This window comes from Melozone crissalis, unplaced genomic scaffold (genome assembly GCF_028551555.1).
Source record: "Melozone crissalis strain CALT ecotype California unplaced genomic scaffold, PUWL_Pcris_2 ptg000027l_1, whole genome shotgun sequence".
NCBI lineage: Eukaryota > Metazoa > Chordata > Aves > Passeriformes > Passerellidae > Melozone > Melozone crissalis.
The window spans coordinates 45,674,083-45,692,949 of record NW_026535805.1 but is presented as its reverse complement, the minus strand read 5'-3'; the positions used below and the strand labels follow the sequence as shown (position 1 = coordinate 45,692,949).

Below are 18,867 nucleotides of genomic sequence, written 5' to 3'. Positions count from 1 at the left end.
TATTTGGTGCTTAGAGTTCCCATTGTAAATAGGATTACTTTAACAACATGGCTTAATAATGTTAAAAATAGATCCTAAGTATTCTAGGTCACGCCAGAAATATGTAAGAAATAAACCAAGGGATTTTAGGTTCATGAAAGCCAACCTCATTTTCAAAATGGAATGAAATTCTAATCCTCTGTTTCTCTTTATTTGTTATCATAAATAAATATGATAAAAAGCTTGACATGGTTTGTAGTGTAAACTCTGAAAAGCACAGGTAAGATACCCACCTTTGTCTGCATTTGTCCAGTTCTCAGAATATAAATGGAAAGTTTCTGAGTATAAATGAAAAATCTCTGTGCAGATTCTCTTGTCATTTGGCTCTGACTGGATATAGGGAAACAGCTGGATGAAGTCTCATATGTATATTGATAGATGGTAGTGTGATTTTCAAAACTGTTTAAAGTGATTTCAAAATAGATAATCTAGAGTCCTTTTGGTACAATTGAAAAAAAAAACAAACCAACAAATCTATGCTATGCTCAAAATCTAGATCTTTTAAAAAGCTTTCAAAGCCACTTTGGTACAATATGGTAGAATATGCCTGAAGATGTTAATTTTGGGTTTCCACTGAACACAGTCTTTAAGGCAGAGAACTTGCAGCACTCTTCACAGGGCACCATTTGAAGCGGAAAACGGCAAAGACTGCTGGTTCCAGGCCAAGGCTGGGTTTTTCCAAACTCCTGCATGAAGGCATGTCCCAGAGGCCAGCAGCCTTGACAGAGGCGTGCAGCTGCACCACGGCCTCTCCCCGTGCGACACAACGAGGCTCGGAGCCAAGAAGGGTCACATATGGCTACATCCAGGTGCCAACTTTTTGTCACACGCTCGCTGCTTGCGTCGGGCAGGAGTGGGAGGATGTCCTGTGTCATGTTGCTGGTGCAGTTTGAGGGACTGCAGCCAAAAGGAGGAGAAAGAAAAGGGAGTAAAGTCAGCAAAGCTCCAGGTAAGAGCTGTTCTCCCCATTGTTTTCAGGGCACCGGGACCTGCTCTTTCCCCCCACCTCAGTTTGCAGCTGGGCGGCCCTGAGCGCTGTGAGGGTCGCGGGGGACAGGGACCCTCGGCAGGTGCGTCCCTCCGCGCCGGCTGCCGCGCTGTCCCAGCCCGGTCCCCTCTCCCGGCGGCAGTGGCAGCCCGAGCCAGCCTTGCTCGGTGTTTGGGCAATGGTGCCCCACGCCGGCCACCTCCGGGCCCGGCAGCCCCCGGGGCCCGGCCCCCCGCTGCTCCCGCCGGGACGGGCTGCGGGGGGCGGGCACGGCTTCCCGCCGCCTCCCGGCGCGGCGCCCGGCACCACATCCCGCGGCAGCCCGCCGCCCCCGGGCACGGCCGCGGCTCCGGCGCAGCGCCATCCGAGGGCACGGACCTGCGGCGCCGGGTGAGGGCGGCGGCGGCGCGGGAAGCCGGGGCCGGGCGGGGGGCGAGAGGCGCGGGCGGGGTCCCGCTCCACCCGGGCCGTGGCTGCCGGGGCTGGGTCGCCGCCCGGGCCGGCTGCAGGACGGGAACATCCCGCAGGAGCGGTGGGGTCGCGGCAGGGGCCGCCCGCAAACCGGAGCGTTCCCGGCGACGCGGAGTGCCCAGGTACCGAGCGCGTCCCTCCCGGCCCTGGGCAGCCCCTCGGGCATCGAAGGGAACGGGAAGTTTGGAGCAGAGGGCGGGCGAGGAGCGGTGAGGCTGCTGGGGAGGGTGGTCCTGGGGACGTGATGTCCCATGTCCGAGCACCGCGTCCCAGGCGTTCTTCGGGATAGGTCACGGGCGATCTGGCCGTGCCTCCCTGCCCGGGATGCTTCCGGACTGACCCGGTTTAATGTTCCTAGCGCCAGGTATTATTAACCTGTCGGGGAAGCCGCTAATCGCTGTCATACATGGGCTGCCTCTAATCGGGAAGGAAACTGAAGTGACTTTTTCTCCGGGAGAAAAGCAATCAGAAGTGCGCCAGGTGCGATTTTAAGCACGTCTCCTTCCTCGAATTATGTTTATATGGTCAGATTAATCAGTGGTGACAACACGAAGGCTAGACAGTATTTTACTGCGTAGGTATATTACAACACACATGTGAATCATAACGTTGGGCTTGAAGTCCATAATTTAAGCTACACGGACACGACAATGAACAACTGACATGTAGTTTGTGGATGCAAAATATATTCCTGGAAGACCAGTTAAAATACATCACTGACTTTCAGCTTTCTGTGTTTGCAAGGAATGTTCTTGTATTTAGATCACATGCAAGGCAGGATTTTTTTTTCTGATTGCCACAGAATGTTGACCATAAGAGAATTGTTTCTTAATCCAGTTATAAATGATGCTTCTTAGTTGTTGAAGTTATTTTAGGACTCTGCAGAGTAGGCAAGTGTTTTTAGCAAAGAGAGAAATAAAAGAGTATTAAAAATTCCTGAAGCAATGGATAAAATTACCTTTGGGGACATAGTGGATAGGATTGGTAATGTGGAAATACACAGGGCATATTGTCTTACACAGTATAACTTCATCACCTTCTGTATTTAGGAAAAAAAAGCTTGATAAAAATTTTATCAAAACAGAGACCTTAAAAACAGCTGACGGGAAGACAATGATACTTCGTTTATCTTTTCTGCCTGAAGAAGTCATGGGGATGAGAATGGCCTGAGTTACTGAGCTTTTTGTTTTAACTTATAATATTCTCTTTTAAGTTTTGAATTTGAATGTGCGTGCCAGGATGGTTTTGAAATATAACATTGTGGTTGATAGCAAATACTTACAAATTTAAGTTAGATAATTTGAAACTTAACTATAAATACTCACATAACTTCCAAAAGCACACACTTTAGAGTGTACTATTAGAGTGAAGGTTTAGTTTTGTACCTTGATTTTGTAATGATCCTGTTGGAACAGAGACCAGTCTCTTTTTTTCTTTTTCTTTTCTTTTAAATTAGATGTGTCATGACAGTTACAAATTAAGGCAAAAGAGCATAACACATCACTATGCTGTAAAAATATGCATGAACTTGAAATTCATGACAAATTTAAAAAATATTGATGCAAGTCATGAAATGCAGAGAAACTCAGTCAGGTCGTATTGTTAATCTGTCTGAAAGTGCAAAACTGCTCCCTGGTGTCCATTCACTGACTATCCTTTTAACAAATAATATTTTCTGTTGGTATACTGATGAGGGTTTTTAATGAGCCTTTCAGAATGTAACTGTTTCCTTCAGTTTCTAAAACCTGGGGTGGACAATCTGTGAGGAATCATTTGTATAGTTATCTCCACCAGCTCGAGATAATGTGTTCCCTGAACTCCTGCTGGCCTTTTTGCTGCACTTTGTTGATTTCTCCTCCTGGTGAAGATGCCTCAGGACCACACTCAGTTTTCTGGGCGCAGCTTCCTCTTTGGCTTTGGGGGGAAAGTGAGGGAAATTGACGTGTTCTCTTCACTTGATGTCCAGAGAGCCTCTTGCATTGCAGCTTCTCCCTAGGGTGCACCTCGTTCTTCCAAATAGCTTTGTGAGCAGTGGAACAGTGCAGGATTTTGCATTGATTTTTTGCACTCTGTGGCATCCAGACTGGCCACTCAGTGGCCCATGAGATCACCCCCACCACTGAAAGGGGAGAATTACAAAAATAAATCCAAGTGATCTTGTCTGGTAGGAGTATTTAGACAGTCAAACATCTGTGTTAGAATGGATTAAGATTCTGGCGTTTGCGTTTTTACAAGGGGATCATCCAGATTTTCATTGCAGCCTAAGAGTGTGGCTTAGCAGAAATCCTAGAAAGTCAGAAATGGTGATCTGTTTGTGAAAAGCTCCCAAATCTGGCTTTCCTCACGTGAAATGATGTCTTCTGTACTTGACTTTAAAAAATTCTGGTTTTGGAAGTTTTTCTCATTTTAGATTTATGTTTGTTATTTCTTCCCTTCTGCCCTGACTATATTAATTTCAGCCTGGTTTCCTAAGGAGATGAAGCTGAAACAATAATAATGCTGTCTGACTGATAGCTCCCCTCATTGCCTTGGTGTATTTTGTTTACCCTTGGGGATTAATTTCTGCCAATATAAGCAGAAGAGCAGAGATTTCAAAGTGATGAAATTTTCCAAACCTCAAGGCTTCTGGTGGCCAGGGAGATGAGGTTGATGCCCCCATTGAAGGAAGCGTTGTAGAAAGCATTAATAGACATCAGAAAATTTGTGTGGGTGCTTCATAGGATGCTGAGCTTTATAATTTCTGCTGCTCAAGGCTTGGTGATTATATTTTTCAATTTCTTTGCTTCATGGGAGTGCACAGTTGTGGAAGTTTTGATCAGGCCTTTTTTTCTCCATAGTCCTCTCAAAATAAGCTCAATAGGTCTGAGATGTTTCTGATAATGAGCTATGAATACAAACACTGCCATTCCTCGACTTCGTAAGCGGATGTTTTGCTTTCCTTGTCCATAATTTAATACTTCTTGATACAGGATTGATAGCCAGTGGTGCAATAATTTTCTTTGTGTTCTTGACTCAATGCAAACAGTCGATTACTGTGGTCACAATAAAACCTAGCTTCTTCCACAATCAGTTTCTCTCAATTGCTTACAAGTTTTTGATTAGACTTTAATTTGCTTGCTACTGCCACTGCTGTTTCTTCTGGTTAAGGCTGCATCTGAACGTCCTCTCCTGCTTTTTCTGCACAGCGGGATGCTGTAACACTCCCTGTTTCCTGAGAAGGATAATGGAGGAGAAATATGAAAAGGTGTTGTGAGTTTATCTAGCAAGACCTTCATGAATACATGTGCTTTTATTGACTTTTAAGTGGTGGTTTTTGTTCTGATTATTTGTTTTGTTACACAACCGAGGAGCTGTGTTTACGGGTAATTGCCCATTTTCTCCTTTCTTGTCTTGCCAACATTAATAGCATGACAATACTTGTGTATCTTTTCTCTTTCATTATCTCCCTGTAAAGTTACTGTGGGTAGGTTTTTTTGAGGTGGTTGGGTTTTGTTGATTTTTAAATTTTTTTTTCTTTAGAAAGATTTAATAGTGTATTAAGTTGATTTGCTAGCTTTTTTCCTGTTTTAGAAATTGTATCAACTGGCCTTGCTCTCTGAATGTTCATATATAAGTGAAATTAATTTAATAAAGTGCTCACTGGATAATGTTGATTTCTTTGAAAATATTTTTCAGTATTTATGTTGCACAAAGCTCTCCTCCATATCTTTTACATTAATTTGTATACATTAAAGCCTTCATTCCCCACTAAAGACAGAACACCACCATGTTTGTATAGCAATTCCATTTGACTTTATTCTCGTTAGATATTAGCAAGAGGAAGGACAAGGTGCACAGTGATGTCTTTTTTTCTAGGAACAAGCACAAACGCTTATGTGGGGTCTTGCCCTGCCTCATCCCCTTGCACTTGGCCAAACGTCCTTCCCTGCTGCAAGGACCTGACCTGGCAGCCCTACACAGCTCTCCCTATGCTCCAGGAGCTGCCACCCCACAGCCTGGGCTAGGTGCCTCCCAGCTGGTGTCAGAGACAACTCCCACAGCAGTTTCTCACCAGTGGTTGCATCGCTCCCAGAAACGTGGGATGTAGCATCGTACGTAGGTGCTACCCAGTCTGCTTCACTTCAAATGCATGCAAGGGATGGATCTGGAAACCCTGCCAGTGGAAGTGTTTAACTTGTGCTGTGGGGAAAGATTGGGTAGGATGTGCGAACTTGTGCCCTTACCTCGGCAGGGCAGAGAAGGGCAGTGACATCCTGCTCAGAGGGAGTGTGGCCTGTGCCCAGAGACCAGGGGGAGGGCTGGGGTGGGCTGGCAGCAGGAGTCCTTCACATGGTTTATCTGTGGCTAAAGCAGGGTGTCCGACTGCAGCCAAAAAAAAAACAAAACATTCAAGGATAAGGCCTGATCAGTCAGCAAAGGGAGGTGATGACTTTACCAGGGTCAGGTTTGCACTGTACATGGGGAGACAGACCTTGAGCAGCCATGGGATGAGGAGCTCTGGCCAGGTGCAGCCAGGCTGAAGCACTTTGACAGGAGGATTTCAGCTGGCTTCCCAGAGCACAAAAAGCACTGAATATATGCAGCAGAGGTTTTGTGCATGTCTTTGCTTTGGTGTGTGGCACACATCTTTCCATGCTGAAACCAGAGGTAGGGGCAGTTTCTACCCTGGGTTGTGCTGCAAGGATGCAGCTCAATGAAAAATACTGCATTTTGTGTGTCTCTAGAAAGATCCCAGAAGACCAGCTGCAGATCAGGGAGCACTTACTTTTTTCTTTTTGCTGCTTCTTCTTTTAATTTACAGATTAAGCAGTATTTACTACACATATAATAATAGCAAAGCTGTCTCTGTTGTCTTTCCCCATCCTGTCCACATATTCCATCCAACAGAGGAAGGTGAACTGGGTTTACAGTACACAGTGATGTTTATGCTTGCCATTCTGAGCACCTGCTGAGGCAGAACAGAGGGAATAATTTATACTGCTTTCCAGCCCCCATGGACAAATGGGTAGCCTTTTATTTTAGCTTTTTTCAATTACCTTTGCAGCCAATCCACAACATTCTGTTGGAAATCAGAAGTTTGTCCATAGGCTCCTGAGCAACCTGGAACTGTGATTAGTAATGCAGCTTTGGAGTTGGTGAAATGCCCTTGGAAGATGTGCAGCATTCAACACCACACAACTTGGTGTTCTGTCTGTATAAAGTACTGCCCTTTGCTCAGGCTCAACATCCCTTTTAAATTTTGTTTTGCCTACTTTGGAATCTTGCGTCATTTGTATCCTTTAGCCAAGCACCTGACCCATCGATATTTTATGTCTTCTTCATTACAAGGTACCTTGGTCTTGCTCAGACAGATGCAGAAGCATTGGCAGCTCTTAAATATTTCATACTAACTGATGAAAGTGCTCTGTGGTATTTCACTGAGTAATGACAAAGAGATTGTCATTTGAGATGATTTTGTACCTTTCCTCTTCCTCATCAAAAATAGCTTCAGTTCCTGGGCAGTACATGGTATGCTTTGTTCATAAGCAATTTCTATACAGAGGTGGATTTTATAGTCCTTAATTAAGTCCTTAATTAACACCATTAAATAGTGTTGGTAAGATTTGTCCTGGAAGCATACCTTGTTATGTCTTTCCATCTCTTGTGGATGAGGTTTGGTTGGGTAAGAGGACTAAAGGAAGCAGAAGATGGGAAGATGATGCCTAGAAATTCTGTCTCTGAGTGGACAAGCAGTTCTGAAAATAGTGTTTGAACTAGAATTTCCCCATAGTACCAAGTAGAAGGTTTGTTTGAAGTATACATATTTCTCAGGTCTTAGCCAGTTGTGAATAGCATTGTTTGCTTTGGCAGATGACACAAAAAGTGTTAAGCAATCAAATGGCATTTCATCTTGATTTTAGCCCACAGTACAGTGGAAGTGCTGAAGTTTTTCTGCTATTTGTATGAGTAGAAAGTTTGAGGATTGGTTTTAATACTGCTCTGGGAAAAAAAAGGAAGTCACCCTGGAACTGAGGAGCAGGGTAGAGGTCTGCAATTGTTGCCATTTCTTCCTGAGGGTGGATGGGATGCTGCCGCAGAGACAACTTGTGATGGGAAGACGCTGATTTAGCTGCAACCCTGCCTGTAGCAGAGCCAGGTTTGGACACAGGATTGTGGTTCCCTGGACACAGGGAGTCAGATAATGTTGTGGAGTGTGTCAGTGTAGTTCACCTCTCCTGTTTCCTTGCAAAACAGGATGCACTCTCCTCCAGGGAAGGACCCATTTTCTAGAGTATCAAACGCATGATGGTCATGGCTGGAGCAGCTGCCCCATGAGGAAAGGCTGAGGGATGGGCTGGCTCAGTCTGGAAGAAGATGGCTCTGGAGGTGCTGACAGCAGCCCCTGGTACCACGGGGAGGGAGGAGGAAGCCAGAGAGGTTCAGATGGTGCACAAGGAAAAGAATCTGAGGAAGCAGAGGTGTGGGCTGCCCACAGTGGCTGCTCTGGGGAGTTCCAGCCCCAAGGGACCATGGTCTCATCTGACCTCGGTGCTGGACCAGAGACTCCTGAGCCCTGTTCAGAGCTGTCCCGTGACCCTGTCATTCCAAGCTCAAAGCTGAGCCTCTGAAAAGTTGCTGTGACCTTTGTTAACCATCTATGCATGAAAAACATAACAGGGAAGAGGAACCTTATTTAACAGACTGAAAGAAGGCTGGTTGACAGTACCTTTAATAAGGAATAACAGATGCTAACAACAGCATAGTGGTTTGCAGTCCCTGCCTTAAAATATCTTGCTAATACAGTCTGCCTTAGATATGGTTAAATTCAGTGTTGTAAAACAATTTCTAAATGTACGACGTGATCTATTTCAGGCTTCAAGTCTAATTAAGTCTGCTGCAGCCTTTGTTCACTTTAGAAAAGCTTTCTCCAAGGCACAATACAGTATAATAAAAATGCAGGGACTTCTGTAAACATGTTTTGCTAAAGCTTTAATGTGATAGTTATGTTCTGTGTTCAGAAATGAAACACTGAGCCTATTGCTTTCTTGGGAGCAGGCATCGTATGCAATGGTGTGACTTTAAAATAAAGGTCCCTAAGTGGGGATGGGGTCTTGCTTGGTTTTTCTTCTTGGAAAGGTCAGGTGTTAGAAATTCTGTTTTTACCAGCCTTCTGATATTTTCTCTAAATTTCTTCCCAGAAGAGCTGGATTGCAGTGAAACCTCTTAGTAACAAAGGCTCCAGAGAAGACAGCCACTGACTAATCTATTATTAAGACTGTGAGTTGCTTCTGTTTAACAAGAAAATACTAAAGAACCACGCCAAAAAGTAAACTATAAGCAATTGCTTCTACAATAGATGGAGTTTCATTTAAGCAAACATCAAGCAAAAAGCTCCTCTCCATGTTGTCAAAGCTGTTTCATAAGCAGTGATTGAACATGTGTTCCCTGAGTAACATAAAAGAGTTGGCATTAAGAAGCCAGTGGTGCTTTCAACCACTTCCCCTCTTTTCCCCATCATTACTCAGAAACTGTCACTAAAAGTGCTTGCTGTTTACCTCAGAGAGCTTAAAAAAGCTTAAAAAGATGAGTGTGTGAGAGTTGGAGGAATATTTGTTTTCTTTCCCCTTGAACTTGCATTTGTTTGCTGGAAAAGCTGGAATTGTGGAAGGAATTAAATTGAATAAAAATAATTCTCAGCCAATTTCTAATGCAAACAACCTATCATTGATGTGATTGGAAGGTCTCCACTTGAACACAGAAGGTGTTTATCATAAGGCATGATGCTTTTAGGAGAAAGCATCACTGAAAAGGCAATGCTGGCTTTTTCTGTTCTGAATTGGTGGTTTTATTATTTACAGTTTGAAGAGAGTGTACATGCTGTCCATGCAGTTCCTTTTATTAATGAGTAACTCACTTTTATGTGCCTTCTCTCCTTCTGTATTCTCATTAGTTACAGGTAGCTGGAAGTAACACTCCAAAGTAAAACAGAATAAATTGGATGTATTTCTTGAACAGATTTCCCAATAGACTCAGTGTGTTCTATTCTAGCAAGTTTTTAAGCAAAAAAACCAAAAAAATATTATTATGATACTAATATTGTTATACTGATTCATTTTGCTTTACTGAGTATTAAAATAATTCCAAATGGAGACCTACTTGCTGTAATCTCATTTGAGGAGATGCAATTTCTTGGGTTGAGTCAACTATAATAATTCACACATCTTAGCATGGAAATTGAATGCTGTTACAGAAACTTAGTTATCTTGGAGGGATGTAATGAGACATTCAGCTGTATAGTCATTGTGTTAATTAAGTGACTGGTTAACAATCCAGCCATTGTAGAGAGGTAAGTTTTGTCATATGAAGGGAGAAGGAAGAAAGCTGGAGGCCTCTTTAGTAGCAGTTGGTGGTCTACAGAACATAGAAGAAAGCTGAGCAAATTTATCCAGCTGATCAATTTTGCACATCCACATGAAGTGATATCTACCTCATGATTCTGGCAACCAGAAAAGTAAATTAAAACTTCACACCCTAATGATTTTAAAAGTTGCTCGTTCTTTAGATTTTGATAAAACCTAGAACCTGAAATTCTCTTGCTTAAAATTAAATAAATATTCTGGAAGAACTGAAAGATGAGATTTAGAGATTCACCTTTTTTTTTTTTAAATGAAGCTTTTTATGGCTTAATGGCTTGATTATTCCTTACTAGAAATATTAACTATGCTTTTTTTTCTAGGCATATATTTTGAGAGGGAATGGTTAACTTTTTTTCTGCATCTTGGCCTCATTTCTGTGCTTTTTCAGAATTTAGGAAAAAGCATGTAAGATTAGAGGTGAATCAAAGCAAATTTAAAAAATAAATTTTAATTTGAATGGCTCACTACCTCCTCACTCTCACCACAAGCTCACTCTCACCTCTCCTCCCAGTGCTGTTGCATTTGATTAAAGCCATCAAAAAGCTGGGATTTCCAGCCCAGGCCTTTCTGTATGGCTGCCTTTCAGTGCAGGATTGAGTGCATTTGTTACTGCTCTGTTCCTGAGAACTGGAGAGCAGAGATAACAGCCAGCAGTGCTGTCTCTGGGGCAAAGGATTCTCCTGTAATTCCAGTTTCCTTGCTCAGACTTCCCAGTGTCAGTGTTCCATGGGGAGGAGAGGCGAGGCTGAGAAGCAGCCCGAGCTGCCATCTGACAGGAGTCACATTTGATGTGCGGATGGCAGCAGATCCCTTGGCTGGGGCTGTGGCAGGGGAGGCAGTCCAGCCTTCAGGCTTAGAAAAGCAGGAGCCCCTCAAAAGTGGAACGTAACTACCATCTGAAGTTAAGCTGTTCCCAAAATGGGGATATTTGTTCAGATGCCTTACCAGGAGCTGGCAGGGGGATCTGGCTTCACTCCTCCTGTGCCAGTCTGAGCTGCTCCAGCAAGACAGCAGGTCCAGTCTGTAGCCATGATATTTCCTGAAAAATTCTTTCCTTAGGATTTTTTCTCCTGAGAAGCTGAGAGGCCTCAGGAACAAAATGTAAACAACGATTATCTGCTGCTGTGTAATGCAACAGGTGGATCTGTGCTTGGTCTCCTGTGGTTGTTTCTAATTAATGGCCAGCCACAGTCAGCTGGCTCAGACTCTCTGTCCAAGACACAAGCTTTTGTTATCATTCTTCCTTTTTCTATTCTTCGCTAGCCTTCTGATGAAATCCTTTCTTCCATTCTTTTAGTATAGTTTCAGTATAATATGTATCTAAAATAATAAATCAAGCCTTCTGAAACATGGAGTCAGATCCTCGTCTCTTCCCTCATACCTGCGAACACCATCACACCAGTCTATTTATACAACTGAACAAAAAGAGGTGCAGCGTGAGGCCTCCTGCTGGTTTTGGAGCAAAGGCCTCGACAGCAGAACACATAAAGACATGCTCTTTTGTTGGAGCATGTCTTTTTAAGGCTCCATCTCCTAAGAGAGAATGTAGCATTCAGAAGCATGAGGAAAGATGGCTCATCACTAAATGGGATGTGATGAGGGGGAAGATGCTCAGCCTCAGGCAGCATGGGAGCTAAAAACAGCTCAGTGGTGTTGCAAGATGTGTTTGCACAGTGCCAGCACAGCCACTGCTGAACTTGGGAGAGGCTGGAGATGTTCTGGAAATGTTCAGAGGAGCGAAATCCTCAGTGGATAATAGCCCTCAAACTGAGGAAGGAATATTATGGCTTGTTCGTGTCTGGTATCAGTATGGGAGTTTCAAAAATTGATAAGAAAATAAGCGTATGGACTGTATAAAAGGCACATAAGCTTATTTTGGGTGAGGAAAATACACAATGTTGTTCTCCTTTTTACATCTCTTCAGAAAGTATCTGTAGATCTGTGTCTCTGAATTTCGAGGGGGAGGATGAGGAGGAAGGGAAGCTGAGGTGAGGAGGAAAGAAAGCTGAGAAGAGAGTGCTGCTGGGATATGACAGAGTTTAGCACCAGTTTGTTTGCAAGTGGAAGATGAAGAGGACCTGCAGTGATGTGTTATATTGTTAATTATGTTTCAGTGTAGCTCTGGAGTTGTAGATCCTAGGAGAAATGCCACTCTGAACAAATACGACATTGAGAATTTGTTGGTGAACTGTTAACATCTGAAATGATACTTCTCTAGAGAAAAATAGAGCTTAACTGTGCTAAACATTCAACAAACACTTATTGCAACTCCAATTTGAATGTTTAAACTGTGAACAAAATAGCAGGAAACACTGACTAATAATTCTGCGGCATCTGCTCTGGAGAAAACTGTGCCCTCATTTTCTAAATTAGAGGAACAAAAATAACAGTTAATTATTTTATTTTATTTTATTTTCCTCAGGTCATGCTGCACTCGGTAATAAGTCACTAGTAAATAGCTCCTGAACTGTGTGTGCTTCTTCTCTTGGGTGTTGAGTTTACAGGATTTTTACTTGGAAGCAGCCACCAGTGGGAGAGAGGGGCAGAGCTGAGGTGGCAGAGCAGGGAGAGCTCAGGGAACAAGGTCCGTGGCACATGCAGGGGGCTTGAGCACCCCTGTCTGTACATTTAGACAGTGGGCATCAATGCTACTGAGCAGAGGAGTGAGATTAAAGGTCAGGATGATTTTGTTTCTAACCAAAACAGGCAGGATGTCTGTTGAGGAGAATGGTGCCTGGCTAAATGATTGTGCTTTGGCAACAGCAGCTGCACCCAGGTGTCGTCTCATCTTTTGAGGGCTATGGCACGGTATTCCAATGCAGGTTACTTTTCTTCTTCAAGGTAGAGGACATTTGGAATGCCATTTTGAATCTTGGGTAGCTCCATCCTCCATTTAAAAATTAATGGATACTATAAAAATACCAAGGCTAGACTATTTCCTTTGGTCGTTAATTTCCCATAGGAAAACTGCTCCATATTCAACAATTTAATGCTGGGGTTGGTACTGATGCTTGGGTTTAATAGGGTTTATTAAAGCATCTTCATTATTCTGAAGAATAAAATTGTTTCAGTGATTTTGCACTGCATAAGCAGTACTGTTGTGGTGTGGTAAAGATTGTCTTATTTTTGTCTCCACAATTCAGGAAGAACTGGGTATTACAGTGTACTGCTGAAACTTTATATCCAGAAAAGATACTGGTAATCAAACACGAGTATTGTAGGAAAGGTCATCTTAGTTATCAGATGCATATGCCCTTTTCCCATCCACCAGCTTGCTGTTTTAATGGCTCTGGGGTGGCACAGATTTGTGACTAATCCTTGCTTTGAATCAGCAGTGCCTACTGAGATAATGCAGGAATTGTTCAGAGCTTTAGAGGGATGGATGGTTCAAAATTAGAAAAAAAACAACCAAGAAACAAAAATGCCAAACAGATCAAAAGAGCTTTTCTATTACACTACCAAATTGATTACTTCTAATTCAGAAATTCATTTAAACTGTTCTTATTTTTCATAACTTGATCTTGAAGAATCATTTTTACTATGTAACCCTGATTTTTTTCTGTTTTGGTTTTTTTTTCCCCTGGTACTGAGTGGTGAGGGCAGCTATCCAGTTAATCCATAATGAGCTTTAACAAAGCCTGGATGTGTGGGCTCACAGTACCTCCAGGCAGCATCGCAAGTGCCACCTTATCCAAGGATATAAACACCACTGGCTTTGGCCTCACACCTCCACCTCAGCTTGGTGGAGTTGTGGCTGTCTGTGGCCAGAATTTCTGCTCATCTTCAGCCTTTACTTCAGCCTGATGATGAGCCACATCTTGCTGTCAGAGTTGTTTTGTGCCACAGTCTAGGCTGTGGCACCTGAAAGATCCCCTCCACCATGTGGTTTGGTGACACGGATGGTTGTGGGGCATCCTGCATTGGCAGTGTTCTTCTGTGGCTGGAGGCCATCCTTCCTTTGGGGATCTTTGAGGTATGAGCAGCTTTTCTCATGAATCTCCAGCTTGTCCCTGCTAAAATGGGAAAACATTGCTTTCTAAGTTGTGAGATGAAGCCTTCAAAGCACAGAACAGATGACTGTGTCACCAGGGAGGCTTCTTGAAAGACTGAGCTGTTCGTGTCCTCCAGTGAGGCAGATGAGTGATGTGCCCTGGATTTAGCTGTGCCTACCATGTGATAATAGAAATTCATTGTGAAATGTTTATGGTCCCAGAAACATGTACTGGCATGCTGCACAAAGCAAGGGTTCTGACACTGCACACACTGGGCAATGTTTTTTCACTCAATTTGTTCTTCCCTACAGCCTCTGACTCCAGGTCCATTCAAATATTTTGGGTCACTTTGTTAGCAGTCTGCAACCACCTCTACTAAATACAGCTTTTCTGGATATGTAGGTTCAGCACATTTTCTTGTTGCATGAAATCTCAGAAAGGCTATTAGTAAATCCTGACTTTGATTTTTCTTTTTATAGTCGTTTACAATTTCAGATAAAATTGCCACTTGCACTAGTAAAGGACTAAGTGTGTACCTGCAGCTTGCTCTCTTTTGACTAAGTTAATCTGTGTCAGTTTGTGATATCTGATGCCTGTTTTTCAGCCTTCAGTTCTGTAGCTGAAAGATCAAAATTTCAGGAGAGTAGTTTATTTGTAGAAGTTGCTTCCTTTTTCTTCACGTAGATACAATTTTCCTATAAATATCGAGTATTTTGACAATCAGCTCCCAGGTGTGATCAAAGCACATATCTCTGAAGAGACAAGTATTAGCTCATGAAACTCAGTGACCATGAAACTGAGAGGATGCTGTAGGACTGGTTAACTGATAGATCCTAAGAGCCTGTGGTAGGAAGAGCGTTAGGCACAAACCCCTGACTGATGTTAATTGGGGCAGAGTAGTTTTTGTGCTACTAACAGACATGATAGTTCTGCTAAATACCTGGTGTCTCCTCTCCTTCTTGCTGCCCTGAGGAGTCTTTGGAGAAGCAAAACATTACTAAGGACAAACACAAAAAACTCACAGCGCTGTATGATAATTTGACTGTAGAGCCTGGACATCCTTCAGTGGGAATGGACGTGCTTGAATTGCTATGTATGAATATTTGTATTATATTGAATAAAACTCTGAAAGGAGCTTGGCTGAATACAGGGAATCTTAAGTCCCTATGCCATGTGTCTCTTCCCTTCTGTGAGATGTATCCTGCCCTATTTCTGTTTCAAGGGGGTTTTATGCATTTATTTGCAAACAGTGCATCCTTAGAAGAGCTGTTTAACAGCTATTGGAAGAACAGTTTCCTGCCTCACAGGGTATTTTTAGCCAGCTTAGACCCACAACTCATCAAGACCTGAGGAATGGACCACTCAGGACTTGAAGGATAGACTTTTGTGTTGGTACCTCTCTGCCTTGTGGAAGTTGAAGGTAAATTAGGGTGAATTTGGCTTCTGATACGCATCAGAACATCTGTTACAAATCATGCCTGGCTCCAGTAGCCTCTCAGAGGGATCTCTGCAGCACAGTGGTACACTGGCTCTGCTTTTTTTTTAAGATGTCCTCCATACCAAGGGCAAATAAAAAAATCTATAGGTCTGCCTGCTTGTTGCTGTAAAGCTGTGTGGTTAATTGATGTGTGGCCTGACCATGTGCTTGTATAGAGCATTGACATGTGATCTGTGTACAGAATGAGCATTCATCCTTTTCCTCAGCATAGGTGAAGGGAAGAATTCACTCCTGGAATGAGCAGAGAGAATGTTTTTGCTGTGCATACCTGACAGAGATGGACTAGGAAAAATACTCAGTGAATTAATATCAAAATTATGTTCACTCACAGGCTGCTAAAAACTGCACAGGTGGTCTCCCACCATTTCAGTGGTGTACAAACACAGCAGAGAGAAGAGCAACAACACCACCACACTGCCTGAGGTTTGGTGTCGCAGCACACTGAGTCTGCAGGTGACCTTCAGTTCTCATCCATGTGATACCCCACGTGCCAAGGCTTTCTTCCATTGTTTTATTTCAGGTTTGATCTCTGACACCCAAGTGGGGTATCACATGGTCAGTCACAGCCTGGGAGGTCAAAAGAAGCATTAGCAAATGCAGTGACAGGGCCTGGCTGATGGGTACCCTTGTGCTGGCAGACACAAGTGTTCTCATGCAGGACACTGCGTGGGGGCAAGGCAGGACGGTGTGACATGAAATTAAAGAGGGAGCAGTGTTTGAAGACACTTCTCTTGAGGCTTTTCATCCAGGCTTCAGGCTAATTGTTCTGCTATTAATACCAGTTATCTGATACCAGCATCTTACTGTTGTTATTTGCTACATGCAGCTATAAACACCATGTTTTCATGACATGTAAAATTGCATTCCCCTACTGACAGCAGCAAGGAATCTTGCAGGGAGGATTGCAAAGCACTTGTAAAAATCCTGTTTATTGAATGAAGCCATAATTGCATATGCAGAGGTTAGGGCTGGGATTTAATGATTCCTTTTCTTCTTTGCTTTTCTTCTCTGCTCTTTGCAGAGATGCTGTTGTTCCAGGGAGTGCTAGGGAACCCCATAGGCTGCAGCTGTGTCTGGCCTGCACAAAGCAAGAATAAAGACTGAAGAAACCACTTTAGCACTTCTGTTGTCCCTCTGCATCTCTTTAGGGATCAGATATGATTCATTGTCTTCCCTGGGACTGCCTTCCCCTCACCTCCAAATGCCATTCAGTCCTAAGAGAGCCCCCATGTGAGAGCAGATTGCTTTAGTTAAACATTGGCAAGTGACCACATCCTGCAGCTGGGGTCTCTCTGGGCTTCTGACCTCTTTTCCTTTTTGTCATAGGTTTTAAAGAGGGATTTAGTTTTGGAACTGCTGACTTCAGCTCTCACATCTATGCTGATGGCTTTATTAATGGGAGAGGCATCACATAAATTGTCATTGTCTCTCACTCTTGACCGCCCAATGTCAGAGATGTTACTGGAGATGTCTCTGTAGACAGGAAAGCAGGTGCTCATTCTTTGGGACATTTGACTTTTAAATTTCCTCATCATCACCTTGCTTTTAAGGGCACTGCTAAAGGGTTTGGTTGCTTGTGTTGGTGCCCTTTCAGAAGGGCAGCACTGCAGGGCTGCCTCTGCAGCCACCAGCCCAGTGTTGCTGGGTTTATGGAATTATCAGTATAGAAAAAATGATGTATTCTTCATGTGTTTGTTCACTGTGAAACTTTCCATTTTACCATTCAAGCAGAATTTAGCCCAAGTGAAGGGGTAACACAATTTCACACAATTTCAATAGGAAGATAAAACTGATAATCTTAGATTCTTTTCTGATTGAGCTCTTTCAGTCTTTGGAGTGCTTTTTCATTGTCTAATGCTTCTTTGAAGTTAATAAGATCCTTTCCCATTTTCATCAGAAAGCTGATGGCTTATTAGCACAAAATACCCTTGTAATTTTCCACTTTCAGATTTTGCTTTCTACCTCTTGAAAATCAGCAGACACAGTAGACTTCTTGACATAGGAGAGGATAGTCCTTCCTCTCTGAAGGAGATGTTGTGGGGCTAGTTGGAGGTTATCTTACACACCAGTTCTGGAGGTTGAAATCAAAACTAAAATTTTTTTTTATAGTCTTCTTTTTGTTAGAAACTTGATGTTCTGCCTTTTCACAGAAAGGAATACATTTTCTTAAACCAATGTTGAGTAAATGACTTGGACGTTTTTTTTTTTTTGTATGGAAAGGAAGTTTTGCTAGGAACTGACATAATGGGGATTTCTTTTGGGGAGTTTTTGTTTCTATACTTCTGTCCAGAGCAGCTGGGAACAGTTGAGCTGGTTCCTACAAAATGGGTATTTAGTGTGAGTGTCTTGTTGCTGGGAGGTCAAAAATAAGGGAAAACACTATGAACACACGAAGGTGCTTTCTGCTGTATCGTCTCTGTGCTCAGCAGCTCATGGGTTATTTGAGTAAGACATAATATTTTTCTGTTTAATAGCTTTTGATAGATTTTTCTTCCTTCAGGTTTTTTATTACCTCCTCAACATTATCGATTACCTCCTGAGCCTCCTGCTCAGCTCTTCAGATTGAATGCAGTTTCAAATCCAGGGTAAATTTGCTACAGATATCCAGAAATTGCTCCCTGAAACCACCTTCCTGACATCAAACAGGTTCTGTCTTGCAAACAATTGATATTTGTTGCCTCTTAATTCTGTGAATATTTGAAATACTAAGATGATGTGTAATGGAAAGTGTTATGGATATGAACGAGGCCAAACTTTCTCCAGAGAAAGAGGTTCTCGTTTACTAAAATAGCTACAAGGAATGGAGTGCCCAGGATAAGCCCAGGCACCCACACAGCGAGCCAAAAATGAAAACAGTGCGCTCACCCCAAGTGCACTGGGTTCTCCCAAACAACAAGTATCCCAAAATAAGAAGAACTCCGACCCAAACGAACTCCCCACGTTTATAGGCCCCCTCGGGTCCAGGATTGGTGCATTTTGGATCCTCATGATGATTGGTCCATTTCCAGGCTTCTCATTGGTCTTTACCGCCGTTCATTCTGGACCAATCGTTTCTGCAGGGCTTCGAATGATTGGTCAGATGTTTCATCCAATCTCTCTTCGACCTTGCCTTGCCCCATCAGACCCCTGTTTCACCAAACCCTGGACCCTTCTAGCACATTCTAATAAGCCCCTCCCCTTTAACATAATACAAATAATAGAACATAATAATTACAATATAATTGAACTATCCTATTTTAAATTAACTTAACTTTTACCTATAACAGAAAGCAAACCATAAATCTGTGAATTTGCAGCATATTGGTTTCTGACAGACATCTGGCCAAGTGACAGGACATCTGGAATGATAGCACAGTCTTCCCAAAGCAAAGCCTCGTTGCTGCCATATTTCTCTTTGGATGTTACTGTTGTCTCATCATCGCCCTCTGCAAGCTGGTGGGATTCTCTCATTGTCCCTACCACAGCTGTTGCCATTGTTTTCTT

The 18,867-nt window shown here is 43.0% G+C and overlaps 1 protein-coding gene across 3 annotated transcripts in view; it reads left to right on the top strand.

Moving 5' to 3' along the window:
* Window positions 1-820: 820 nt before the first annotated feature.
* PKIB (cAMP-dependent protein kinase inhibitor beta) overlaps window positions 821-18,867 on the top strand; it is a 54,305-nt gene continuing 36,258 nt past the window's right edge. Inside the window, exon 1 of one of the 3 annotated variants that reach the window (XM_054279709.1) lies at window positions 821-988. The gene's annotated coding sequence lies outside the window, so the exon portion shown is untranslated. Of the gene's footprint in view, window positions 989-1,332; window positions 1,418-1,511; window positions 1,621-18,867 lie in introns of those variants that run through there. The other 2 variants (XM_054279708.1, XM_054279710.1) reach the window with 2 other exon arrangements.